Here is an 8,944-nt window from a genome sequence, read left to right as displayed (position 1 = left end):
TTGGCAAATCATAGCAGTGACAAGCTCATTCATGTCTTGCAAAAGTACTCCTACCAAAGCCATATTAAAGACAAAATTAAAAACATGAAGCTAAAAATTCAAAAAGAGGGTAGTTTAGAAAAGTTTGTTCAATATGGCAATATCGTGAAACCATTTATGTAGTTTAGATAAGTTTGTTCAGTTTGGCAATAAAGATGGGCCTTTTGTGTAGTTTGTTTTATCTATGCTTTTGCAAATATTTTTATCTGTTTCGCTAAAGACATAATAAACAAGAAGTTCTGTTAAACTGTTCTCACATTTCTTATTTAAAGATAGTTCAAACTTTTTTTTATCTTTAAAAAAAAAAAAAAGAAGTCGTTTTGTTATTCTGTGAAAACTTTTAATAGAGTTGCATTTAGAATTACTTCTGATGTTTTTAAGAGTTTGTTAAAAAGCAAAATAATATTTCCTGTGATGTTAAACTGCATAAGTGAAATTTAAAAAAGGAAAACTGCTCCAACCATTTTTCGGAAAAAGAAATCAAAAAGTTCCTTATTTTAAAAGATCTAGACATCCATTTCTTCTTCAGCAAAATAGCGAGGCTTTTTTATGAACTCTTACTCTCTATTTTTTCATATCTTTACACAAAGGATTTTGTTTAGATCAATGTAAACATACATAGAAGTATATTATGTTTTTTTTTTTTTTTTTGTTTTTATGCAGTCTAACTTTTGTTTCACTTCTATTTTATTTTACGTTTATCTTGTATTTTATCATGCCTTATTGGTTTTTGCGTTTTGTGATGTCAAGCTGCGTAAGCTAAACTTAAAAGGGGAAAACTACGCTAACTTTTCTTTGAAAAAATATTCAAGAAGTACCTTAAACGAAAGAGAAAGCACACGAATCTTGCCATCCAATTCTTCTTCTGCAAAGTAGCGAGGCTTTTTATGTACTTTTGCTCTCTAATTTATCTCTATTTACGCAAAGGGTTTTATTTCAATGTAAACACGTATAAAAGAATACTTTGTTAAAAATAATGTTAAAGGAGTTGCGTAAAAAAAAACGTCTGAATAAAGTTTCTTTACAAAAAAAACAACTAAGAAACAAGCGCGCCTAAGAAAAACCAGATCGCGATTCACTAAGTCAAAAAACGAAAGAAACAAAGTTTAAAAGGTCTTTCTAGACAACAAATTCTATTTTTGGCAATGCAGTTTTTGTATTTATGCAACCTAACTTTTGTTTGACTTCTATTTTATTTTACGTTTACCTTGTATTTTATCTTGCCTTTTTGTGTTTTGTGATGTCAAGCTACATAATCTAAACTTAAAAGAAGGAAACTAGGCTAACTTTTCTAGTAGAATATTATGTTGTTGGTTTTGTATGCAGCCTAACTTTAGTTTCATCTATATTTTATTTTGCGTTTATCTTATATTTTATCTTGTCTTTTTGAGTTTTGTATTTTGTGATGTCAAGCTACATAATTTAAACTTAAAAGAAGAAAACTAGGCTAACTTTTCTTTGAAAAATTGTTCAAAAACTACCTTACACCGATAGAGATAGCTCACGAATTTAAAAAGTTGCATCTATTCATCTTCTTCTTCAGCAAAGTAAAGCTTTTTATGCACTTTTACTCTCTAACTTACCTATATTTGCGTAAAGGATTTTATTTAATTCAATTTAAACATAACTAGTAGAATATTATGTTGTTGGTTTTGTATGCAGCCTAACTTTAGTTTCATCTATATTTTATTTTGCGTTTATCTTATATTTTATCTTGTCTTTTTGAGTTTTATATTTTGTGATGTCAAGCTACATAAGCTAAACTTTAAAGAGGAAATTTACGCTAACCTGTCTTTGAAAAACTATTCAAAAACTACCTTTAACAAAGTAGCGAGGCTTTTTATGCGCTTTTACTCTCTAACATACCTATTTTTGCGCAAAGGATTTTATTTAATTCAATTTAAACATGCCTAGTAGATTATTATGTTGTTGGTTTTTTATGCAGCCTAACTTTAGCTACATCTATTTTTCATTTTACGTTTGTCTTATATTTTATTTTATCTTTTTGTGTTCTGTGATGTCAAGCTACATAAGCTAATGTTAAAAGAGGAAAGCTGCGCTAACCTTTCTTTGAAAAAACTATTCGAAATCTATTTTTGAGATAATCTAGATTTAAAAGAGGAACACTACGCTAATTTTGCTTTGAAAAAACTCTCGAAAACTAACTTATTCGATAGAGATAGCACACAAATTTAAAAAATTGTATCTACTCATCCACTTCTTCTACAGCAAAGTACTGAGGCTTTTTATGCACTTTTATTCTCTAACATACCTATATTTGCGCAAAGGATTTTATTTAACTCAATGTAAACATACATAGAAGAGTATTGTTACCCGTTTGTTTTATGCAGCCTAACTTTAGTTTCATCTATACATTATATTGCGTTTACCTTATATTTTATCTTGCCTTTGTTAGTTTTGTGTTTTGTTATGTCAAGCTTCATAATCTAATCTTAAAAGGGGAAAACTGCGCTAACTTTTCTTTGAAAAAGTACTCAAAAAGGACCTAAATCGATATAGATAGCTCACAATTTTAAAAAGTTGCATATAGTCATCTTCTTCTTCAGCAAAGTATCGAGGCTTTTTATGGATTTTTACTCTAACTTTCCTATATTTGCGCAAAGGACATTATTTAATTCAACTTAAACATGCCTAGTAGATTATTATGTTGTTGGTTTTTTATGCAGTCTAAACTTTGTTACATCTATATTTTACGATTAACTTATATTTTATCTTGCCTTTTTGAGCTTTGTGTTCTGTGATGTCAAGCTACATAGTCTAAACATAAAAGAGGAAAACTACGCTAAACTTGCTTTGAAAAACTATTCAAAAACTACCTTTAACAAAGTAGCGAGGCTTTTCATGCACTTTTACTCTCTAACATACCTACATTTGCGCAAAGGATTTTATTTAATTCAATTTAAACATGCCTAGTAGATTATTATGTTGTTGGTTTTTTATGCAGCCTAACTTTAGTTTCATCTATATTATGTTTTAGGTTTATCATATATTTTATCTTTTCTTTTTGAGTTTTGAGTTTTGTGATGCCAAGCAACTTAAGCTAAACTTAAAAGTGGAATGCTACGCTAACCTTTCTTTGAAAATCTATTCATAAACTACCCTAGACAAAAGCTAGATTTAAAAGAGGAAAACTACACTATTTTTACTTTGAAAAAACTTTCGAAAACTACCTTAATCGATAGAGATAGCACACGATTTTAAAAAATTGCATATAGTCATCCACTACTTCTGCAGCAAAGTAGCGAGGCTCTTTATGCACTTTTTCTCACTAGTTTGCTTATATTTACGCAAAGGAATTCATTTAATTCAATCCAAACATATATAGAAGATTATTATGTTACGATTTTTTTTTTCTTTTATGCAGCCTAACATTTATTTCACCTACATTTTATTTTACGATTAACTTTTATATTACCTTTCCTTTTAGTGTTTTGTGTTTTGTGATGTCAAGCTACATAAGCCAAACTTTAAAGAGGAAAACTACGCTAAGCTTTCTTTGAAAAACTATTCAAAAACTACCTTAAACAAAGTAGCGAGGCTTTTTATGCACTTTTACTCTCTAACATACCTACATTTGTGCATAGGGTTTTATTAGATTCTAGTAGGTTATTACGTTGTTGTTTTTTTATGCAGTCTAACTTTAGCTTCATCTATATTTTATTTTACGTTTATCTTATATTTTATTTTGTCTTTTTGAATTTTGTGTTTTGTGATGTCAAGCTACATAAGCTAAACTTAAAAGAGGAAAGCTACGCTAACCTTTCTTTGAAAAGCTGTTCAAAAACTACCTTAGACATAATCTAGATTTAAAAGAGAAAGACTACGCTATTTTTGCTTTGAAAAATCTTTCGAAAACTACCTTAATCGATAGAGATAGCACAGGATTTTAAAAAGTTGTATCTAGTCATCCACTTCTTTCACAGCAAAGTAGCGAGGCTTTCTATGCGCTTTTACTCTCTAACATACCTATTTTTGCGCAAAGGATTTTATTTAATTCAATTTAAACATGCCTAGTAGATTATTATGTTGTTGGTTTTTTATGCTGCCTAACTTTAGCTACATCTATTTTTCATTTTACGTTTGTCTTATATTTTATTTTATCTTTTTGTGTTCTGTGATGTCAAGCTACATAAGCTAATGTTAAAAGAGGAAAGCTGCGCTAACCTTTCTTTGAAAAACTATTCGAAATCTATTTTTGAGATAATCTAGATTTAAAAGAGGAACACTACGCTAATTTTGCTTTGAAAAAACTCTCGAAAACTACCTTATTCAATAGAGATAGCACACAAATTTAAAAAATTGTATCTACTCATCCACTTCTTCTTTTTATGGATTTTTACTCTCTTATTTACCCAAATTTGCGCAAAGGACTTTACTTAATTCAACTTAAACATGTCTAGTAGATTATTAAGTTGTTTGTTTTTTATGCAGCCTAACTTTAGTTTCATTTATATTTTATTTTACGTTTATCTGATACTTTATCTTGTCTTTTTGTGTGTTGTTTTGTCAAGCTACATAAGCTAAACTTAAAAGTGGAAAAGTACGCTAACCTTTCTTTGAAAATCTATTCAAAAACTGCCTTAGACATAAGCTAGATTTAAAAGAGGAAGACTACGCTATTTATGCTTTTAAAAAACTTTCGAAAAATACCTTAATCCATTGAGGTAGTGCACGAATTTACAAAGTTGTATCTAGTCATCCACTTCTTCTATAGCAAAGTAGCGAGGCTTTTTATGCACTTTTGCGTTCTAATTTATCTCTGTTTACGCATATGGTTTTTGTTTATTTCTATGTAATGATATACAAAAGAGTATTTTGTTAAAGATTATGCTGCAGGAGCTGCGTAAAAAAACTCTGGCGACCTTTCCTTAAGAAAAAAGCAACTGAAAGACATGTGCGCCTTAGAAAATTCAAATCGCGATTCACCAAATTAAAAGACGAAAAGAACGACCTTTAAAAGCTCTCACTAGACATTTGTGTTTATGATAGGCAATGCAGTTTTTGATTTTATGCAGCCTAACATTTGTTTCATCTATATCTTATTTTACGTTTATCTTATACTTTATCTTGCCTTTTTGAGTTTAGTATTTTGTGATGTCATGCTAAATAAACTATACTTTGCTAATTTTTATTTGAAAAAATATTCAAAAACTACCTGAATTATAAGCTAGATCTAAAGGAGGAAAACTACGCTAACTTTTCTTTAAAAAAAATATTTAAAAACTACCTTAAACATAAGCTATATCCAAAAGAGGAAAACTATGCTAACTTTTCTTTAAAAAAATATTTAAAAACTACCTTAAACATAAGCTAGATCTAAAAGAGGAAAACTACGCTAACTTTTCTTTGAAAAAATACTCAAAAACTACCTTAAACATAAGCTAGATCTAAAAGAGGAAAACTACGCTAACTTTTCTTTGAAAAAATACTCAAAAACTACCTTAAACATAAGCTAGATCTAAAAGAGGAAAACTACGCTAACAATTCTTTGAAAAAATATTCGAAAACTACCTTTAAACATGATTTAGATTTAATAGATGAAAACTACGCTAACATTTCTTTGAAAAAACATTCAAAAACTACCTTTAAACATGATTTAAATTTAATAGATGAAAACTACGCTAACATTTCTTTGAAAAAACATTCAAAAACTACCTTTAAACATGATTTAAATTTAAAAAAGGAAAACTACGCTAACATTTCTTTGAAAAAATATTCAAAAAGTACCTTAATCGAAAGAGATAGCACACGAAATTAAAAAGTTGCATTTAGTCATCCGTTTCTTCTTCATCAAAGTAGCGAGGCGTTTATGCACTTTTTATTCTCTAAGTTATCTCTACTTACGCAAATGGCTTTTGTTTATTTCAATGTAAAACTTTTCAAAAGAGTATTTTGTTAAAGATTATGCTGCAGGGGCTGTGTAAGAAAACTCTGGTGACCTTTCTTTAAGAAAAAGCAACTAAAGTAGATGTGCGCCTAAGAAAATCCAAATTGCGATTCACTAAATTAAAAGACATATACAACAAACTTTAAAAGTGAAACTATTTTTACAAGCGTATTTGGTAAAGATGAAATGTTCTTATGACATTTTAACGTTACGAAAGGGATTTTCTTCTGTTCAAATATTTATTACAATTTAAAGTGTTAAATAATGTTACAGAAACGACCTAAAACGCCTGTTGTATTAATTTAAACGAACAAAATAGATAAAAAAAAAGAAAAACTATCATTAAAAAAAAAAAAGTAAAAAAAGAAAAGAAATAGAAGTTGAGGAAAAATAAAAATAAGAACTTCTAACAAAGAGCTCTTCTTTTTATTTTTCAGATTTTAGATGCTTAATTCCTTGAATGAAAAGTTGAACTGATGACTCACTACTAAGGTTGTTCCTAGCCTTCCGTTCTCAAACTAGGCCATTCTGAGAGGCTGTTTGATTAAGTACCGTTGATAGTAGTATCGCACGTAAGAGACTTCTAAAACTCTGATTATTATTAATTCCTGGAATGAAGAGATGACTTCATACTCACTAACGAGGTTGTTCTTAGCCATCCGTTCTTAAACTAAGCAAAACAGTGAAGTTGTTTGATTAAGTATCACAGTTTGCTGATTTGCACATGCACCATTGCCGAAACTGTGATGCTTGGTTCCTTGATTGGATTGAAGAAGCTCATCACCATGCATTTTACAAGCTGTCCGTTGTTATGTTTTGCAATTCAGTGGTTCTGTTTTGCAATTCATTTTCTGTTTGTTTAAGTATCATCGATGGTGGTGTCGTGCATGCAAACTTTCCGAAACTCTGATGCTTGTTTTTCTTGAATGGAGAGATGAGCTTATACTTTAGGTGACTTTTAAAACTGCAGTAATTAGTGCCTCGAATGGAAAAACGAACTCATTCATTACAGACCAAGGTTGTTCCTGGCCATCCGTTAACATATTAGGCAACAGTACAGCGAAGCTGTTTGTTTTACAAGCTTTTGTCGTTTCGAGAAATCACTACATTAAGCATTCGATGGTGATACACGACTGATGGCCAGGTTCTGATTTTCGAATGAAAAGAAGAGTCGCATCCGACCACCGGTCGGCTTTCGACGCAAAACAGCTGTACACACTCGTCCAACGATCCAGTGACTAACTGTTGCAACGAGAAAGTTAGCTTTATTTGTCGTGCAGATTGTCCGCTTTGACGTAAAATGCTAGAAATTTGCTGAACGCTCGGTTTGCGCCGCCCAAGAGTCATTCTGTTTCTGCGTTGCCAGCGTCTGTCGGCTAAATACAACTGTAGACTCCGCGCAAGCTTTTTCACCGCAAAAGTTGTACAGAGCCACACCGAAGGCTAAAATCGACTTTAAGGTCGAAGGTTAAAATCGACCCTAGAGCTTTGAAAACGACGTCACGAAATTTTCAAGTACATCATCGAAGAAAATTACGGCGGCCAGATGCGACTCTTAGTACTAACTCTTCTAATCTTAGTACGTTAAGCATTCCAGTCGAGAGATCAGACGTTTTTTCGTCACCTAAGAGACCGGCCGATCCGTTTGCGACGCTGCGGAAAGAAAGAAGATGGCAAACCACAGGGTTGTTACCGTAACAAACCTCCGTGAGTACCTCCATCTCGAATGGCTTTTGGGGAAACGTTCGTTTTAAACTCAAAGGGATGGTTGTTAAAGCTCACAAAAGCCTGGTTAACGATTTTCTAACGGCAGAGACCGTGTTTACAATGGATGCAGGCCGTTTGCCCGAGCCCAAAGCGCAAGACCTTTCGGAGAACTCCTCTAGGTCGATGCAACGAAACTACTAGACGCGTGCACCTAGCGGCACGTTACAACCGAAGGACGCCCCTCGTGGACACTAAACTCCTGCTTGATATCCTCGTCCCCAGGTTTCCAAACCGTAACCCCAACCCCCTCTAATCCTAACCCCCTTACCCTCTAACTCTCCCCCCTCAAAAAAACAAAAAACATAAAAAAGCAAACAAAACGAAAAAAAAACTTGCTTCCCTCCTCACTTTTAGCTCTAGGATGCAACACCTTTTTGCCGCCCTCCGCTAGAAGGGAGTAGGGAGTAACGAAAGCTTGACATCAAAGTAGCGTTTCGTATGAGATTTGTTTGCCAAAATTTGAGCGTTTTTAAAAAAGCCAAGACTTCGTCAGAGGGGTTTCTTCTTTTCTCCTAAAGCTATCGATCGATTAAAAAGCTCAAAGCAAAGAAATTCAAAACAAAATACAAAAACGGGAAGTTTTAGTTTCTGCACCACAAGCCAAGCACTAGTTCAAACTGGAGATAATAAAAGGAAATCGAATGATCTCACTTCTCAAACCACTGAGCTGCCATTGGTCGGCAGTCTCTTGTTTGGAGACCATTGAGCTGCCATTGGTTGGCTGTTTAATCGTTGCGATTGGTCGGCAGTTTTATCGTTGGAGACCATTGAGAGATATAAAAGGAATTTTTTTTTTGAGCACAACATTAAACGTTAAATCGTTAGATGTTGTTATAAAGGCACCATTAGAATGCGATGTCCTCAAATATTTTCCTCGATATTTTAATAAGTAAACAAAAACAAAACTAAGTCTTGCAACTGGCGAAAACTTTCAATAAGCAAACAAAGCAACAACTTTCCTTTCGAGTTTTTTACATTTTAAACAAAAGACAAACAAAGAAAAAAAAAAAACAAACAAAAACAAAAACAAAAACAAAAAAACAAAACAAAAACAAAACAGAAAAGGGAGAATGAGTGAGTCGACTGATTTCGCTCAACTGTCTTAAACGAGAAGTCATAAACGTTTGCTTGTGCCAGCAAGTTGCAAATTAAGTTGTAAATGAACTGCACCGCAAAAGCTTAACCACAGTTTATTAAGCATATTAAGCCTTTGCTGACATGTTAAGACAT

The 8,944-nt window shown here is 32.2% G+C and overlaps 1 long non-coding RNA gene across 2 annotated transcripts in view; it reads left to right on the top strand.

Moving 5' to 3' along the window:
- Positions 1-8,944, top strand: part of LOC149892638 (uncharacterized) — a 321,349-nt gene that overhangs the window by 35,847 nt on the left and 276,558 nt on the right. The window lies entirely within an intron of this gene.

This window comes from Hydra viridissima, unplaced genomic scaffold (assembly GCF_058129835.1).
Source record: "Hydra viridissima isolate aposymbiotic clone 2 unplaced genomic scaffold, HvirCarnegie_v1 scaffold_2, whole genome shotgun sequence".
In the NCBI taxonomy this organism is placed as follows: Eukaryota; Metazoa; Cnidaria; class Hydrozoa; order Anthoathecata; family Hydridae; genus Hydra; species Hydra viridissima.
Note: the sequence above shows the minus strand (reverse complement) of the source record. Positions and strands in the feature narration are given on the sequence as shown.